This window comes from Phoca vitulina, unplaced genomic scaffold, assembly GCF_004348235.1.
Source record: "Phoca vitulina isolate PV1807 unplaced genomic scaffold, GSC_HSeal_1.0 scaffold22, whole genome shotgun sequence".
Taxonomy (NCBI): domain Eukaryota; kingdom Metazoa; phylum Chordata; class Mammalia; order Carnivora; family Phocidae; genus Phoca; species Phoca vitulina.
This window is the reverse complement of record NW_022589725.1, coordinates 18108666-18129297: the sequence shown is the minus strand read 5'-3', so window position 1 is coordinate 18129297 and position 20632 is coordinate 18108666.

The window sequence follows — 20632 nt, the reverse complement described above, 5'->3', positions numbered from 1 at the left end:
CTGCATGGACTTTGATTTTAAAATTGCCCTTAAAGGTCCAAAAGAACTTGTGATACAGGGAGAAGGGAAGAAAGTTTATGAAACTTCTTTCAAATTTTAACCACTCTACAACTTATTATGTAATTATAAGTATACTGAAATAGTGTATAAAATAATAATCATAACTAGTATATCTACTATTATAAGAACACTTTTTACATCATTTCCCAGAAAACCAGTCAGCCAACACACAGCTTACCCCCAGATCAAAACAACTTTTTCAGGTATTGATTGATCAAAAAAAAAAAAAAAGAAGGTGTTTTGTTTTGTTTTGTTTTGTTTTTTTTAATATTCAGTAGGTAGGAATTCTTTATTTGAGCCTATGGGAAAAGGGATTTGATTGATCTGGATAGTTGCTTTGCTCTGAGGAAAATGTTATCACTCATCCAGAAAGTGTGTGTCCCTTCTCTGGGGACCAGAGTTCCACGAGGGCGGAGGAGTTTAGTCCCTTGAGGCAGCAGCAGAGGCTAAAGTAGCCACATGTGAGGCTACCCAGGATGACAAAACGACTTGCTATCTACCCAGGCAAATGTGTCGGAGATAGGGGAGGAATGTACTGTGGAATCTTTTCTCAAAGAAAAAAATAAGTAAATTCCAACATAGCACGGTCATATTATTATGTTTTATAGATGGAACAGTAAATGTTCACACTTTCCTGAGGTAAAAACATGAAACTGGCCTAAAGTTTTCTAAGTAGTTTTGCAATACTTTGACTGCCGTTTGCCCTTCTTTTCCAGGATGTTAAACTGAAAGCATAATGTGGATTGTTTGTTGGAGGGAAATCTATCATGGTGAAAATATAAGGTCAAAGTGTTGACATTTCTGTTTTGCAATTTTAGGGTGTTAATTTCCCTTTCATATAGCTCTGTATTTCATAATCAATTTAATGGCAAGTTAAAACAAAATTATTTGGGATGTAAAAGTCACAAATTTCTATTTTAATCAGTTCATATTCTCTGAAATGTTTGAGGTGGTAAAATAAAAGCCAAGAATGTCAAGAGTTATACAATTTTTTTTAAAGATTTTATTTTTTTTAAGTTATCTCTACATCTAACATGGGGCTCAAACTCACAACCCTGAGATCAAAAGTCGCATGCTCTTCCAGGTGCCCCAAGAATGCCAAGAGTTCTACAATGGAAACTGAATCTATTTCTCACCCTAAGCCTGAAATTCTCAGTCTCCTCCCCAAGAGGTAACCATCTCTTGTTTCTAGAATATGGTCCCTAAAATATCCCATGCACATATAAGCATGTTACAACTTTAAAAATTTTAAACAAACACAAACTTTCTAACACTTGTTGTTTCATAGCATCTTTTTTCCAAATATTCTCTTTCTTCTTTCTTTTTAAAAATAGCCATTCTTGGGGCGCCTGGGTGACTCAGTTGTTGAGCATCTGCCTTCGGCTCAGGTCATGATCCCGGGGTCCTGGGATCGAGCCCCACATAGGGCTCCCTGCTCTGCGGGAAGCCTGCTTCCCCCTCTTCCACTCCCCCTGCTTGTGTTCCCTCTCTCGCTGTGTCTCTCTCTGTCAAATAAATAAAAAATCTTTAAAAAATAAAAAAATAAAAATAGCCATTCTTTCTCATGTAGAAAAAAAAAAATCTTGGAGCTCATTTTCTAAGTGACTTGCACTTCAACACAATCTCTTGAAAGTGTCAAGAAAACATGGGAAACCAAGACTGTTTTGAGATGATTTCTTACGAATAAATAGGTTAGCAAGTGTTCATTCATGAAAGCATCCACATGTACTCTGGCGTTGATGAGCTGTATGTGTAGAAAACTCAAGGAACAGAAGACGTGAGGAATCAACTGAAGGCATATTTTGTAATGACCATCGACTGTGAACATTAGTAGCATTAACAGGTGCTTCCTGGTAATACCATTCTGTCCTGCCTTCAATGTCCCTGTTGGGGATTATGAGGCTTAACTAAGTAAACAGTGCTCTTTAACAGGGAAATGCAGATTAAAATAACAAGGAGCTATGATTTCAGAGCCATTAGGTTGGCAAACTTTTCAAGTCTGATCCACTGTGGTAGGAGTAGAGAATCAGAAATGGGGGCTTTCATCCTTGGCCTGTGGGAGTGAAAATTTGAGTCATTACAATAGGGGGCAGTTTTGCAATACTTAGTAATGTTAATGTGTACATCATCTCAACTCAACACTCACACTTTTATGTATATCCCCAAGCAGGGTTTTCGCATATGTGGGTCGGCCCTCTGTAAGTAAGCCTGTTCATTGCAGCATTGCTTGTGATAGTAAAATGATGGGATACTACAGAACAGTTCAAATGAATGTATGAATTAGAGCTACGTTTCTTCAGCATGGATAAAATATCAAAAATATAATGCTGAATGAAAAAAATCAAGCTGCAAAAGCACATGTAACAATCTGACACCATTTAAGTACATTTGTGAGACACACAACCAACCCTTTGTTTTGTTTTGGATACGTATTCTCCACTCTCAGATCCACCTTCCAGCCTTCTCCACCATGCTCTGGCCCTGGGAGGCTTTAAGAACTTCATTAGAGGGGGTGCCAGGGTGGCTCAGTTAAGCGTCTGCCTTTGGCTCAGGTCAGGATCCCAGGGTCCTGGGATTGAGCCCTGCGTCTGGCTCCCTGCTCAGCGGGGAGTCTGCTTCTCCATCTCCCTCTGCCCCTCCCCCTGTTGGTTCTCCCTCTTGATCTCTCTCAAATAAATAAATAAAATCTTAAAAAAAAAAAAAAAAGAATTTCATTAGGGAGTTCTCTTCCTGTGGCTGTAGTTGGGTTCATCCAATTGGAGGCACCAGTAGGAGTCCGAGGGGAGGAGGAGAGGGAGGCTGGGGATTAACTCTGTCCCCCTACCTGCCCACTGCCTCCTTACCAGGCTGCATTTGTTCACTGAGCACCAAAGCTGCTGTCAGGTAGCCGGCTCCTAGGGAGGCAGGTCTGTCTGGGTCTATAATAGCAGGTAGTTCCAATAAGCCCCTCCAAGCCTCGACATGATGATGACTTCCTGCAGTTGCTACCCCCAAGGTGCTTCACCATCCCTTGTGAGTTTCCTCATCACAGTCTATACATTTGCAAATAGAACCTTTATTAGACTACCTCAGTTAGCTCATTTGCATGTGTCTGCCACGGTCCTGAATGATGCACATATTGGTGTGGGAAGATTTAAAACTCTGTCTGCTAATGTTATACACTCAGTTCGGGAGACTGGTCACCTCTGCAAAGGAGAGTAAATTTTTTTTAAAATATTTTATTTATTTATTTGAAAGACAGACAGCAGAGCGAGAGATGGAACACAAGCAGGGGGAGTGGGAGAGGGAGAAGCAGGCTCCCCGCTAAGCAGAGAGCCCGATGCAGGGGTTCGATCCCAGGACCCTGGGATCATGACCCGAGCTGAAGGCAGACGCTTAATGACTGAGCCACCCAGGTGCCCTGAAAGAGAATAAAATTAAGGATGGGGGAGCGGAGGGGAGAACTTTAGCTGTGCTGTATTTACAAAGTTTTTTTTTTTAATAAAAACAATTTTTTTTAAGATTTATTTATCTGACAGAGAGACACACAGCGAGAGAAGGAACACAAGCAGGGGGAGTGGAAGAGGGAGAAGCAGGCTTCCCGCAGAGCAGGGAGCCTGATGTAGGACTCAATCCCAGGACCCTGGGACCATGACCTGAGCCAAAGGCAGACGCTTAACCGACTGAGCCACCCAGGCGCCCTTAAATAAAATTTAAAAAATCACATCAGAGGCTATTATGTAAAAGTACTTTTATTTATTTATTTTTTAAGATTTTTATTTATTTATTTGTCAGAGAGAGAGAGAAAGAGCACAAGCAGGGGGAGCAGCAGAGAGAGAGGGAGAAGCAAGCTCCTCACTGAGCAAGGAGCCGGATGTGGGGCTCGACCCCAGGACCCTGGGATCATGACCTGAGCCGAAGCAGATGCTTAATGACTGAGCCATCCAGGCATCCTTGTAAAAGTACTTTTAAACCAGTTAAATATGGGTGATTAATACATGGTTGTATTAATACATGGGTGTTGTATGATGTTTTGATTTAAGTATTTCTAAAAGTATTTTCTTTTAATAACAAGCTTTAAGAAAGTGAAATGCTTCTTCATCCAGATTGACACAAGGCACATTTGCACCTGATGGAAAGTTCTTCAACCTCACCCAGGAATCTCTCTTCACCAGCATTTCTTCCAAAGACAAGATAAATTCTGCGCAATTGGATGAGGACATTCCATCCTCTTTGCTTAGAGGTTATGAGACAGTGCAGAAGTGCAATTAAAACTAACACACATGATGAAAACAAAATAAAATTGGCCCCTATTCAACCCTGGAAGACATCATGGTGGGTAACAGCCACCGTGTTAACATGACAGATCATTTGGGGGGCGCCTGGCTGGCTCAGTGGGTAGAGCATGTAAGTCTTGATCTCAGGGTTGTGAGTTCCAGCCCCAGGTTGGCTGCAGAGATTGCTTAAAAATAAAATCTTGGGGCGCCTTGTGGCTCAGTCGGTTAAGCATCTGCCTTCAGCTCGGGTTGTGGTCCCAGGGTCCTGAGATCAAGCCCCTCATCAGGCTCCCTGCTCAGCGGGGAGTCTGCTTCTCTCTCTCCCTCTGATCCTCCTCCCTGTTTGTGCTCTCTCCCACTCTTTCTCTCTGTCAAATAAATAAATAAATAAATAAAGATTTTAAAAAATAAAATAAAATACAAATCTTAGGGGGTGCCTGGGTGGCTCAGTTGGTTGAGCATCTGACTCTTAATTTCAGCTCAGGTCACGGTCTCAGGGTTGTGAGATGGAGCCCCAAGTCCAGCTCCCTGCTCAGCTAGGAGTTTGCTTCTCCCTCTTCCTCTCCCTCTACCCTTCCCTTCCCCCCCATACATGCTCTCTCTCTCTCTCTCCCTCTCTCTCTAAAAATAAACAAAATCTTAAAAATACTAAAAATAAAATAAAATCTTAAAAAAAAAAAAAGACAGATCATTTGTATCTTTCTATTTCTACAAAGTATTGTTAACCACCGCCTGAACCCATGTTGCTAAGGAAGTTGCTTGTGTAGCCAAAATAGACACAAGACAGTATCGAAAAGTTGCACAATTGTTCAACTTCCCTGAGTAACACATTTGTAACTCTCTAAAATTTAGAGCTTAGAGTGGAAACCTGTGTTACTTTGCCTTTAGGTACAGCTGTTTATAGTTTTAAGATTTTTTTAAAAAAATATTTGTATTGCTGTCTATGATATTTACACAAGTTACATTTATTGCTCTGAAGAAGTAAACACGAAGTGTTGAGTTGACAGGACAAGTCCCCTGGGCTGTGCCAGCCCCACCCAAGCCTCTCCCCTCCTCAGAACGAACACTGCTATTAATGTGCTGTGTTTTCTCATGGGCCAGTTTCCATGGGCCTATAGGCATGCGCATATGGAGATATAATCTCCAATATTAGAGCTTTGATACCGTTCTTGGTGTTTTACAACTTGATTTTCTCATCTAATAGATAAGAGTTGGTAGCACTTGATACATGAAGACAGGTGTAATTCAAATGCTTTCTTTAATTCTCATTAAAAAAAACTCATTAAAAAAAGAGGCATATACCATCATTTTTCCCATTTTACAAAAGGGGGAGTGGAAGCATAGAAAGCTCACCTGAGCTCTGACAGCCAGGAAATGCGAGCACCAGGATTTGAGTCCAGGCGGGTGGTGTTAAAGCCCTCATTGGGTACCTCTGTGCAATACTTCCTTCATCTTTTTTTTTTTTTTTAAGATTTTATTTATTCTTTTGACAGAGATCGAGAGAGAGAGAGAGATCGAGCACAAGCAGGGTGAGCAGCAGAGGGAGAGGGAGAATCAGATTCCCCTGAGTCGGGGGCCCGGACCCTGGGATCATGCTCTGAGCCAAATGCAGATGCTTAACCGACTGAGCCACCCAGGCGCCCCTGCCTTCATCTTTATAAGATCTTGTCATGTCATTCCATGTAGGTCTTCTTAAGTCTTTTTAGGTGTGGCATGGTTTCCAATAGAATGGATTAACCACAGTTATGTAACCATTCTCTGATGCTGAACACTTGTGCTGTTTCCAGTGTTTTGTGACTCTTGTCTCTTCTTGTCTGTACATGGGTTAATATTTCTTTGGACTAAAATTGGAATGCAGGGTATGTACACTTAATGTTTTGACATATACTACCAAATTCTCTTCAGAAAGTGTTCTACCAATTTTATTTGTTTGTTTGTTTGTTTTTATCACGATAAGTGTACTCTTTAATCCCCATCACCTATTTCAGACATCCCTCAACCCACTTCCCCTGTGGTAAACATCAGTTTATTTTCTATAGTTAAGAATCTATTTCTTGGTTTCTCTCTCTCTCTCTCTCTTTCTTTTTTCCTTTTGTTTTGTTTCTTAAATTCCACGTATGAATGAAGTCATATGGTATTTGTCTTTCTCTGACTGACTTATTTTGCTTAGCATTATACTCTCTAGTTTCATCCATGTTGTTGCAAATGGCAAGACTTTATTGTTTTTTATAGCTGGATAATATTCCATTGTATACACATACCACATCTTCTTTATGCATTCATCTATTGATGGACACTTGGGCTGCTTCCATAATTTGGCTATTGTAGATAATGCTGCAATAAACATAAGGGTGCATGTATCCTTTCAAATTAATGTTTTTGTGTTCTTTGTGTAAATACCCCAGTAGTGGGGTATTTACCTCTTTTATTTCAAGGTAAGGGGATGATACCTGGAGGAACACAGGCAGCCCCGTTTGTCGGAAACATGCCTCTGCCTCCCTTAGGACCCTCTCCCCCCGGACATCTCTGGTCACCCCTTGCATTCTAAGTGGGCAACCCAGGCCCCTAGACTCCAACCCTCCCTCCTTCCATCACAGGCCCCATCTGAGCACTTAAGCCCTATATGTCATCTGAAATTGTCTGAGCCCCAAACTCTCATGAGTCTCGTTTGCTGTCTTGGTCCAAGCACTAAAGAGGCTGAGCACAGTTTCCATTTTTTCAAAGGGGACTTGCACTAACTGAGTTCCTGAGGCTGTTAGAAAAATATATGACTTTGTAACACTGAGAGATGGGGGACATTTTTTAGGGGGAAAATGTATTTTAGAAGTATCATTTCTCTCTCAAGTCCTATCAGTGCACAAACATCATTATAACAAGATAAAGGAAAAAAAAAAAACATTCATTGCTCCATTACCACCTGTTTTCACATTTTTGATGCCTTCCAGCAAAAGCAGCATGTTTAAAAGAACAATTTAATTTCCTTCTTCTCACCTAAAATCACTCGTAGTACAGGACAAATTTTCTGCTGGTGAATTTCATTGGTGTGTGTTAAGCACTTTTATTTATAATATATGTGTCTTCACTTCTATTTATGCATGTGATCTCTCTCTGGCTATTAAGCCATCATGGTTTAATTCATGTATATTGTCAATTCACTGGGAAGTCTAGGCAGAGGGGTACTGAAAACTCTATTTTCAGGGCGCCTGGGTGGCTCAGTCCATTGAGCGGCCAACTCTTGATTTTGGCTCAGGTCATGATCTCAGGGTCCTGGAATCGAGCCCCACGTTGGGCTCTGTGTTCAGTGCAGAGCCTGCTTGGGTTTCTCTCTTCCTCTCCCTCTGCCCCTCCCCCCACTCATGCACACACACACTCTCTCTCTCTCAAGTAAATTTTAAAAATCTTAGAAAGAGAGAATTCTATTTTCTCCAATCAGATTACCAACCATGCTCTTCTGAGTATCCTTCTCCATTCCTGAATGATATCTACAGCGAAGGCGATCAGTGCCTTGAGGATATGGCTCTCACCTTTCACACCAAGTGCTTTTTGATGCAAGCACTCGGAATTTCGACCTGAGCTATCTCCTAGGAGGGGAGGGAATTAACACCTCTGAAAGCAGCCCTCAACCAGTGACAGATGGGAGTTGGTGGATGAATATTCCAGGGGTCTTACTCCGCAGGTAGGTCAACTCTGAGGTGTGCTCTTCATGCTCTCCCAGAAGTCCCTGTGAGGGTGAGGGCCAGTTTCCCATCCCTTTTTTTTTTTTTTTAAGATTTTATTTATTTATTTGTCAGAGAGAGACACAGAGGCACGTGCGCACAACCAGAGGGAGTGGCAGGCAGAGGGAGAAGCAGACTCCCCGCTGAGCAAGAAGCCCAATGCAGGACTGGATCCCAGGACCCTGGGATCATGACCTGAGCCAAAGGCAGATGCTTAATGACTGAGCCACCCAGGCATCCCCAATTTCCCATTCTTTACTAGCATATCCATGGCTTTCCTCCTTTCTCCATGTTGCTTCCCTACTCCCCTACAGGTGCTTCCTGGGATCCTTTCCCAAATAAACTACTTGTGTGCATACCCTTGTGTTTTGGTCTGCTTCTAGGGGAAGCCTACAGCAATATTCATACAATTCATTCTCAGCATCTAGCTGTAGCTGGCTGGGTGGGCACCTGACTGTGCCAATGGGATTCTCTTTATAGGATTTTCATATTGGAACAGAGAGAATATTGTCTAGTGTCTGCAGGAGGCTGGAGCATATGAACTCAGGAGCTTTGTGGGGTCATGGTGTAACACAAGTGTAGAAGCAAAGAAAGCCAGTCTGTGGAGTGGGAGTGAGGGGGTGAGAGAGAGAGAAAGAGAAGAGGACGGGCAAGAGAATCAGAGATGAGAGATGGCTTCCTATTCCAGGCTCCTTCCCTTCCTTTAGCTCTCCTACATCCTGATCTGTGAATTATGTCTACGTAGATATAAGAAATTCTCCCTCTTCTCTCAAAATAGCTTAAATAACCTGTTACAAACTACCAAACAAAGGGTTGACACAGAAAATCATCAAAAAAATGAGATACCACCTTACACCCATTAGGATGGCTATCAAAGCAAAACAAAACAAAACAAAACCCCAGAAAATAGCAAGTGTTGGCAAGAACGTAGAAAAATTGGAACATTTACACATTGTTAGTGGGAATGTAAAATAATGCAGTCACTATGGAAAACAGTATGATGATTTCTTAAAAAAAAAAAAAAACGAAACAAAATTACCATATAATCTAGCAATTCCACTTCTGGGTATATAGCCAAAAGAATTGAAAGTGGGGTCTTGAAAAGAGATCTGTACATCCATGTTCATAGCAGCATTATTCACAAAAGGCAAAAGATGGAAGCAACCTAAATGTCCATCAATGGATGAAGAGATGAGTGTAATGTGCTCTAGCCATACAATGGAATGATATTCTGCCTTAAAAAGGAAGGAAATTCAGATACATGCTACCATGTATAAAGTTAAAACTTGAGGATATTATGCTCAGTGAAATCAGCCAGACACAAAAAAAGAAATACTGTATGATTCCAATTATATAAGGTACGTAGAGTAGTCAAAATTATAGATACAGAAAGTAGAAGAGTGGTTGCCAGAGGCTGGAGGAGAGGCGCCGGGGGAGTATAGAGTTTGTTTTGTAAGATGAAAGAGTTCTGGAGGTTGGTTACTCAACAATGTAAACGTGCTTAACCTACTGAACTGTACATTTGAAAATGGTTACAAGTAAATGGTATGTTATGTATATTCTACCATAATGAAAAATAGACCCTCCTGTGACACCCGGAACCCTTTCCTTAGCCTCCCTATACCACATGCACCGTCTCCTCCTTCCCAAACTCTTCTCTCCCACATTTCCTCATGGTTCCCGGGCTGGGCCGGGCAATCCAGAGGCAGACACGTGCCTGGAATGCTCTTGCTCTAGATAACTGCATGGTTCACTCCTTCACCTACTTTGGGTCTTCTCAAATATCACCTTCTTGGTGAGTCTTACCTGGAACTCTTTCCTTTTCTTCCTTTCTTTTTTTTTTTTTTTTTTTTGGAACTCTTTATCTAAGATGTCAGCCCCTGCCTTCCCCACCAGCTTTTATCTCCATCTAACATTCCATACATTTTACTTACTGTCTTATCTTATTTTCTATTTTCCCCAGTGGACGTCCAGTCAGGCAGGAATTCCCCGAGGGCAGGGATTATTGTCTGTTTGGGTTTTTTGTTTTTGTTTTTGTTTTTTACTGTTGAATTCCCAGAGTTTAAAACATTGTATCATGCACCAGTAGGAACCTGTATTCGTCAAGGTTCTCCAGAGAAATTGAATATATAGAATCTACATATTTATGGGGTACCTGGGTGGCTCAGTCAGTTAGGCGTCTGCCTTCGGCTCAGGTCATGATCTCAGGGTCCTGGGATCAAGCCCCGCATCGGGCTCCCTGCTCAGTGGGGAGCCTGCTTCTCCCTCTCCCTCTGCTGCTCTCCCCTGCTCATGCTCGCTCTCTTTCTCTCTCTCTCTCTCTCTCGCAAAAATAAACAAAAATACTTTAAAAAAAGAATCTATATATTTGCACCTATATCCATATCCAAACCTATACCTTTATCTGTATCTGTATCTGTATCTTAGTCCATTGAGGCTGCTGCTAAAACAAACTACTTAGACTGTGTGTCTTATAAACAACAGAAATTCATTTCTCACAGTTCTAGAGGCTGAGAAGTCCAAGATCAACGTGCTGGCAGATTCGGTGTCTGGTGAGAGCCCCCTTCCTGGTTCATAGGCAGCTGTCTTCTTACTGTGTCCCAATATGGCACAAGGGGCAAGAGAGCTTCCTAGGGCTCTCTTTTATAAGGACACTAATCTTGGGGAACCTGGGTGGCTCAGTCAGCTAGGCGTCTGCCTTCAGCTCAGGTCATGATCCCAGGGTCCTGAGATCGAGCCCCGCATTGGGCTCCCTGCTCAGCAGGGAGTCTGCTGCTTCTCCCTCTGCCTGCTTCTTCCCCTGCTTGTGTGCTCTCTCTCTGACAAATAAATAAATAAAATAAAATAAAATAAAATAAAATAAAATAAAATAAAATAAAAAATTTATTAAAAAGAATACACTAATCCTATTTGCAAAGCTTCTACCCTCATGACCTACTCAACTCCTTATCTCCTAAAACCATCATTTTGAGGGTTAGGATTTCAGCATATGACTTTTAGGGGGATGCAAAGATTCAGTCCATAAAGAGATTTATCATAAGAAATTGGCTCATGTGATTATGGAGGCTGAGACATCCTAAGATCTGCAGTTGGCAAACCAGAGACAAGAGAGCTAATGGTATAGTTCCGGTCTGAAACCAAAGGCCTGAACACCAGGAGATCCAATCGTATAAGTTCCAGTCCAAGTAGGAGTCCAAAAGCAGAAGACAAATGTCCCTGCTCAAATACAATTAGGCAGATAGGACAAATTCTCCTTACTCGCCTTTTTGTTCTATTCAGGTCTTCCAAAGACTGCATGAGGCCCACCCTCATGAAGACTTTCCTCAGTCCCCCAACACAAATATTAATCCCATCCTAAGCATCCTCACAGACACACTCAGAATAATGTTTAACTAAATATGGGGGCATCCTGTGACTCAGTCAAGTTGACATAAAACTAACCATTACAGTGCCCAAGAAATATTTGCTTATTAAATGGATAAACTCCCATCTTCAGGTTCTTCTGCAGATTCCTAATTTGGGCAGCCAGGATCAAGATGTTGGTCTCCCCTTCTTGCAAACCCAACCATTTTCTTTAACTGATTACCTTGGAGCCTCCCCAGTTATTTGATTGAAGGAGAAATGAAAGGCAACCTTAATTCACTCCACTCCTCACTAAACCAGTTACCTCCAACACCACTCCCTAATATTCTCCCATGTAGATCAAGAAGTGGGGGAGAAGTGAAGAGGTAGGAGTGTGGCTGACAGGAGCCTGAGAAGGAAGCATCCAGCCCCCCAGGTTGGAAGACCTCTTTAGAATGTGAGGTGTTTGTGTTTGTTGTTGTCAACAGTGCAACCTAGTGCTCCCAGGGAAGCAACGTGGAAAGTCCCTCTTAATATCTCATTGCACAAGAGTTTCACGTATGGCAGGTTGTGAAAAATGGCCACAAATTCCTCCAATCCATGCATTGCCTTCTCCTTCCCAGTGTGGCTTTTCATCTCTTCCCATCAAGGGGTAGAAACGATTTCTCTACCCCTTTGAATTTGGACAGACCTTCTAAGTTGCAGGAATGACATCGTGGGGGAGTTCTGAGCAATATTTCAAGGACCCTTGCAGCTCTGTTCACAGCTGCTTGGAGCCCTGAGGGTGCCAGGTAAAGTAGCCCAGGCTCGCATCCTTGAGCGTGAGAGATCATGTGGACAGAGTGGTTCAGTGGACAGCTGGCACCAACCACCAGACAGGCAGATGGGGCTTTCAGGTCCCCCAGACCCAGTCATGCCTGATTGCAGCAACATGGGTGACTCTATTGGCTTTCTATTGCTGTATAACAAATCACCACAATCTTAGCAGCTTAAACAGCACAGGTTTACCATCTCACAGTTCTCTGTATCCAATACGGGTTCGCCAGGCTAACATCAAGCTGTCAGCAGGGCTGTGTTCCTTTCTGGAGGCTCTCGGAGAAAATCTGTTTCTTTGCTCATTCAGATGGCAGGTGGTGTTCAGTCCCTTGCGGTTGTAGGGATGAAAGTCCTATCCCCGTGTTGGCTGTTAGTGAGGGCTGTTCCCTGCTTCTGGAGATCTCCTGCATTCTCAGACTCATGGCCCCTTTCCTCTAGATTCAAAGCCAGCAGTGATGAGCCAAGTTTCTTTCATATTCAAATTTCTCATGTCTCTCTTCCATAGCATCTCTTTGCCCTACTCTTCTGCCTTCCTTTTCCACTTTTAAGGGCCCATGTGACTCCTCAGACAATCCAGGATACTATCCTTATCCAGAAAGACCTTATCCAAAGGTCCATAAATTTAATCCCATCTACAATGCCCCTTTTACTGTATAATGTAACATACACAGCCCTAATGCCAGGGATTAGGGCATAGACATCTTTGGAGGAGGACGTTATTTTATTTGCCATAGTGACCCCAGATGAGAGCATCAGAAGAACCACCCAGCTGAGCCAAATTCAAAAGCTGACCTACAGAATTATCAGCAAATAAAATGGGTAGTTTGTTTATGCAGCAATAATGAACTGATACATCCTACATACAATAACATCCGATCACTAAAAGCAAAAAAAAAAAAAAAAAAAGTGCCTTTGGAATAGACACCCAAAATTCTTGTGCTCTTGGATTCCAAAGGGGTCCCTCAAGCCTTGAAAACCCTCAAAGTTCTTCAGGCTCAGAGTCCTAACCCAATCTTATTGCTGCTAAACCCTCCTTGAAAATGGGAAATGGGTGATAAATCTTGAGAACCCAATGGATTCTTGAAGTATGCTATCAGTAAAATGTAGAAGTTGGACCCCAAGTGATCATGAAATATCTACCCATGCTCCATGCTCTTCTGGTTAAGTCACTTCCGGCTGCATGCTGAAAATCAGCTGTGGTGCCAGATGGGTCCCTTCAGGGCCGCCACTTGTCCTGCAAAGAGTTGGGCACATTTCACTACTTTGTACAGCATCAGTTGAAGAGAAGGCTTTACTGTGCAAAGGCAAAAATCCACAAGTCCAGGGTGAGCAAGACAGACTCACACATAGTCTTCAATTTCACATTAAATCAAAGAGTGATCTGCCAGAGTCAGATTGCTACTGGATCCAACTTTGGTTCATTTCAGTGAAGGGACAGTACCCAAACTTGTGACCTGTTGGACTGGGATGTTTGGCTATTTGGCTAGCAGGGCAAATGCAACAGCTCTTGGACTGCAAGGCCCCCAAATGTCCCAGATGCAAAGCACTTGGCATCCCCAGACAATTTCACTCAACAGCTGACATCCCACATCCAGACCACTTGGCACCAATCTATGCCATAGGAGGGAGGCGAGTTTCTTCACTTGAATAGAAACTATGGCATGTCCACAAATGCCCTGGACCTGGCATTCCTTCCTTGAGACATGAAAGGAGGTAGGACTGCCTGCCTTTTTGTTTGCTAGTTTTTCCTTTCCCTAATAAGGCAGATTCCTTAACCCATTCTGTATGACATTGTAGAATTGGTTCCTACCCTTGTATGACAGATGTCAACCCTGCAGGATCCCACCCTGGCATGAGAGTAGCTTTGTAAAAATAGACAGACACTGGTATCACCCGAGATCAACTAAATTGGCCCACACACTAGAATTTTTTATATGCCATGGACCTTTTCGCATTAGGGGAAACATATGGACTCCTTCTCAGAATAGCATTTTTATAAAGCATAAAATGAAAAGCACACATTTACAAAGTAACTCTTTTATAGTGGAAGAGAGAAATCAAAATACTAAGAAAACAAGTTTCTTGATTCTGAAAACTGATAAGGAAGATCTGCAGAGATAGGGCCTTTATGTAGGATGGCTACAAGTATACAAAGGGTTTGGGATCCTAGGTGCTACTCAGGGACCTTGGCAAAGAGCCCCCACCCAAATGAAGAGAGGGGACAATAGAGGGATTAAGTGGAACTCCATTTCTTCCAACACATCAGATGGCAAGATATCTGTTCTGAGTAAACCCTGGGTGTTGTTACAATCCTAAGGGAGTGGGGAGGGAACTGTTCACCAAAAGTCTGGGGTTGGGTTTCTCCACTGCTAAAGCCAATAAAGGTTGAGTCCGATTTAGTTTCATTTAGGAGTGTAAAGGAAGGTGACAGTTCATGAGTTTGATTCTCATGGAACAAATTCATACAGATTCATACATATGACCATAAAATCATATTAATAGAGGGCTATTAGGGAAAATGGAATATCCAAAGAAAAGGACAACTAAAGGTGTTTTTGGCACTGAGAGAGGTGGTAGGAAAACGCTTGGCAGCAACAGTGCTCCTAGCTCCCCTGGGATCTTACTAGAGGCTGGTGCTTCTCACCCTGCTTTCTTAAAAAGACTCGTTTACTTGGGCTTAGAGACTTTTCAGGGAAGCATACTTGGGTGGTCTGCCATGTAAGGAAATGGAAAGTCAGCTTGAGCATCATGTCTAAACTTGCAAAGACCATCATTTGCCAGACAATTTGTTTGGAAGAGTTGCCTTGTCTATGAAAGGCAGCCAGCAGAAGTTAACACTGTATTACATCAATATAAATAAAGGCTCTCCTCTTATAAATACATGCCCCAAATACTAGGGGCAGCTCGCTCAACCTTGGGAGTTAGCAATTGCATGCTAACGGGATGATCAAGAGTTTTCAATTAGGAAAGAACCCTACCAACCAAAGGTGTCTTTTCAAGGTAAACCAGAGAGATAGATGGTTATGTTAACATCAGCTTATTGTACATATTTATGACTTCAGGAGAACCATCTCCTTACATAATAGCTTGGCTTCATGACAGTCGAGAAAGGCACTTGCATAGATAAATATGGAACTGTGAGTATAATGAGAGTATAACGTTGAGGATCTTTAATGATTGATTAAGATAGTGGATTAAGAGTTTTTGAAATGTCTAAGGTTTGTCTCAGCCCAGGACAATCTATGTGGATGGAGGGGGACTTGGAAGAACATCTTAGTCCGCTTGGGCTGCCATAACAAAAGACCATAGACTGGGTGGCTTCCACAACAGAAGTATGTTTTCTCACAGTTCTTGAGTCTGGAAGTCTGAGATCAGGACACCAACATGGTCAGGTTCTGGTGAGAGGTCTCCTCCTGTCTTGCAGATGGCCGCCTTCTCGCTGGGTCCTGCCAGTGCCTTTCCTTGCATGTGGACAGAGAGTCATCCCTCTCTTTCTTCCTCTTCTTATAATTCTATCACATCAGGACAAATTCTATGAGCTCAGAAACCCCCCCCCTTATGACCTCATTTAAATTTAATTACCTCCTAACACCCCATCTCTAAATACAGTCATATTAGGAGTTAGGACTTCAACTTCTGCATTTGTGGGAGACACAATTCACTCATAGCAAAGAATACACAGTCTATCCCTCCCCTCAGCTTGGATTTTCAACTTAACCACCATAGAACCTGTAATGCGTGAAGCAGTGGTAACTGGTAAGGAGGGTGGGCTCTACAGCTCAGAAAGAGGAGGGCTAGAGTACTCCAAATAGACTTTCTAAAGCTGGGACTCTCTTGGGACCATCAAGCCTAACTAACAGCAGATTTCCTAAACCCCCGAATCCAATCTGGCACTTCCTTAGTCAATGGCTTCCAACTGCTCTGAAGAAAATGTCCAGAAAGCAGACCCCTCATTGCACTTCCAAGCCTCTTCTCTTGCCACACTGTGATGCAGTCCTCTTGAACTCCTTTTCAGGAGATTTCTCCTTCACCTTCAAGGCTGTGCCCATGCAGTTCCCTCTACCTGAAAGATTTACCGATCTAATACCTCATTCTCATCCCCTTACCTTCAGTTTCTGCCTGCTAGCTCCTCCCTTCCTTGAGATCTCAGTTTAGAAGACACTTCCTCCAGAAAACCTCAGATTACCCTCCCCTGGGCTGGTTATGTGGTTTTCATGTTTACTGTACACCATGGTAGAGAGAACAATACCATGAACTCCCTCTCAGCCATCACTCAACCTCATTGGATGATGGAATATCATCAAATATTCCCTCAGTGTTCAAATTCCCTCATAAATAATTTAAATCGTTTGTTTGAATCAAGATCCTGAGTTCACACTTTGCAAGATAATACTCAATTTTTTTCACTGAATTAAGATCTATAATATATATGCATTGAGTGCTCATCCCTTACGACATTGGTTGAACCACACAGTATTGTCTGTGCTTGCATACACCCTGGGCCACACACCTGAGATGCAAACTCACGGTTCACATTCATATTTGCAGAGCTAACCCCAACCACAAACTACTGCTGACTTTGTCCCCTCAAAACAACTCACCCAAATGCACTGACAGACAGCCCGGATGTACCACCAATATGGTCACGGTCAGCACAAATTGGCCTCATCATAGGGCTCTTCAAGAGTTAGAAAACAATGTGCTTTTTTTTTTTTAAAGATTTCATTTATTTATTTGACAGAGAGATAGAGAGAGAACACAAGTAGGCAGAGCAGCAGACAGGGGGAGAGGGAAAAGCAGGCTCCCCGGTGAGCAGGGAGCCCAATGCGGGGCTCGATCCCAGGACCCTGGGACCATGACCTGAGCCGAAGGCAGACGCTTAACCAACTGAGCCACCCAGGTGCCCCAACAGCGTGCTTTAAAGGAAAAGAAGGGAAAGACTGTGTGATGCTGCATTGGGCAGCTCCAGGCTCACCTGGCACATCCTTCAAGGGCATGTCAGGCAGTTCATAATAAACCGGATGAAATGTACAAGTGCTCCCTGTGAGACATACCGTACCATAGGCTGGAGCTAAGTTTAGGTGGATCCCAAGATCTTCCCCCTCCTAAGATCCTCTAAAAATAGCTTCTCTGTTATTTAGGAAATCTGTCTTGCTCCTGAGCACAAATATGCTTTGATTTGATTCCAACAGAAAAAGGCATTACTGCCTGAGAGAAAAAAACACACACACACACACAAACAGGCTCTTAGTGAGGGACATGGATGGGTAATGTACTATCTAGAATTACTTTCCTTGCCTTTTAGAATACATGTAATGCTCCGCTACCCCCACTTCTGTGTTCCGTGCTGAAAACACAGAGCATGGGGGCTTTCACCATTGCCAATTGGTGCGTGTTGGGAGGAGAGAGATAGAGGCCGTGTTCCCAGTGCTCTTTGTAACACAGAACGTGTCCCAGAGAGAAATGCTGGGAAACAGAGAGGAAATAGGGGAGGATTTATATTTCCATGTTGGCAGTTGATCACATTCAGTCTTATTTAGCGAGGCTGCCTCAGTGCCTGTTGCCATGGGAACGAGACATGATTAAGTAGTTTATTGAATGCAGTTTCCATGGACCAACATTCTAAAGCTGGGTCAGGTTTTCATCCTCACGCCAGGTGTTGTAAAGCTACCAGCCTGTTTTCTTCTGATTGATGTGTTTTTAATTTCACTGCCCACGAACACCCAAAACATTTGAAATAAAATGGCCAAGCACGAGGGGCGCCTGGGTGGCTCAGTCGTTAAGCATCTGCCTTCGGCTCAGGTCATGATCCCAGGGTCCTGGGATCGAGCCCCACATCGGGCTCCCTGCTCCGCGGGAAGCCTGCTTCTCCCTCTCCCACTCCCTCTGCTTGTGTTCCCTCTCTCGCTGTGTCTCTCTCTGTCAAAAATAGATAAAATCTTTAAAAAAATAAAATAAAATGGCCAAGTGCACGAACCTAATATTTGTAGCGTTTTGATGAGCTTGTCAGGAATGACATGACTTGGCACATTTGCCAGGAGACGGCTGTCATCGTAAAATTTTAGATGCGTCCACGCTGCATTTTTGCATCCCAATGTAAAGAACTCTGCGAGATCACCAAAGCCATCCCTGACTCGCAGTCTTCTCTTCCCTGACTCGCGGCCTTCTCTTCCCTGACTCGCGGTCTTCTCTTCCCTGACTCGCGGCCTTCTCTTCCCTGACTGTGCTGCTTCAGAAAAACATTCATTATTGTAGTGGCTTCTTTGTAACCTTTCCAAATGCTTCACATTCCTCATTTGTTCAAACCGGACAGTTCTCTGGTGCAAGTCTGGCCAGACATCTTGTCTCCCTAACCACCCAATGAGGTGTAGCAACCCTGGTTTCCTCCTCACATCCTGCCCTCTTAGTTACTCATATGACACACGTGGATAGGCAGCTGACACTTAGATACTGTGTATCTGGGATTCTTTCCAGAAACACTCTGCAGCAGGTCCGTGTGTAGAAATCAGCACACAGCGGACAGTCAGCAACAAGGTGAGAGCTGGGGCAAGGCCACCTCAAAGGCCTGCATGCAAATCTAGGCCTTGCTTCTAGAAGTTGGGTGACTTGCTTCCTTTCCCACAACTGCTTCATGATTACTGGAATGCACTGCCCGGATTCCTTTTTGGGCCGGAAGGATTTATTCTCCCAGCTTCTGGAAGTGTTGTCAGCTGACAGCAGAATCTCTCTCCAGGAATTGCCTTCTCCTAAAAAGAGCCGGCTCCCACAGGGCCCTGCTTCCTTCCTGGACATCCCACAAAAAATATCTGGTTTACAGGGGGTGAAGGTGGGGGTGGTATGAGGGCCCGGCCCCCTCATTGCCACTCACCTTACTCCGACTCAAGATCCCTCTGAAGGGTCATCCCAGCAACAGAGCCCCCTGCAGAGCTGGCTGAAGTCCTTGTTGGGATGTCTTTGCAGTCCAGCTTTTCCCTCTGCTCAACCCTACCTCTTTCCCTTCCCATCCAAGAGTACTGCTCACAAGGAGACACCCTCATAAATGGGTACATGAATGTCCATCTCAGAATCTGCTTCTGGGATAAAAATCTGCAACAAACCTAAACTTCTTTGAGAAGTTCCCTCTCTTACTTTTGCAGTGCAGGTTTGGAGTGATTTGCTCCATACTCAGCTTTGGGTTTAAGGCATTTGGAAAAGCCCATCTGTTCCTCCATTCCAAGGCCACAACAATGTCTGAATTAGGGTAATGAAACCATGAGAAGAAGTCTGATGAGGACTCCTGAAAACAAAGCTTTCCTAATTTTCCGGTCTACCAGAGGACATGTTCTCTGTCATTGGATGTGAACAAGGCAGCATGTGGCCTTCGGAGTTGCTGACAGGCATCTAAAGATGATGAGGGACCCTTGCTGAGATTACAGCCAACACGGGAAAGTGGAGGTGAGAATTAATCACAAGATTCAAACCACTGGCTCAAACCATATCTCCACCAGTCACATCTGAAGTCAGCCTACCTGTGCATTTCTCAACCTGTGAACCAATTAGTTCACTCTATTGTCTAAGTCAGTTTCAACTTCCCCAACTGTAAAATGGCACTGATGACTCTAGAACCTTCCTTCATGTGGAGGTTTTGGAGAATAAATTATCAATGGACCCAGTACATCGGAAGTATCCCATGGGTGTTAGTGATTCCTGTGGATTTCAAAACCCATAGCTGATCTGCCTGATGGAAGCATGGGTTCCTCAAAGGTACAAAATTGCTCTTTACTGAACAATGTCTGGGCTTCCCTTCAACCTGTAGTTCAAAGCTTAATCCAGAGCTAAGATTTTCAATTTTTACATAGTGGCATTTTTAAAAACTGAAATCTCATGTGGAAACCATAGATACATATATATGTGATAATCTCCAAAATGTGAGGGCATTTGCTGTGTGCCAGGTTCCATGCCCAGCACCTTACTTTTAGGTCATATGTGTGTACTTGTATTATGTGTGAATTCACTGACCCCTCCCAACAACCCTATTATTGTTGCTTGTACTTCCTGGAAAACTTCTTGAATGCCTTCACAATAGTACAGAGAATGGTGGAATTTGATGAGTATTACTATTTACTCTGAATAATGGACACTGTGAATGCAGTTTTGGGGTCACAAGACTTTTTTTTTTAAAAGCAGGAAACAGAATATATGTAGCAGAAATAGCCTAAAGTAATAGCTACATGTCCGCGCGCGCGCACACACACACACACACACACACACACACACACACACACTTATTTCAGAGCTTTAACTGGGTCTCTGTGGGCCTGAGAGCAGTTGTTGAGAAAAGTAGCAGCTCAGTCACGGACCTCTTTCATATTCCAAACAGGCCTGAGAAAACAATCTGAAAGGGGGAAGGAGAAAGGAAGGCAGATTAAGGATAGGAAGGAATATAACCTTATACAGAAATGT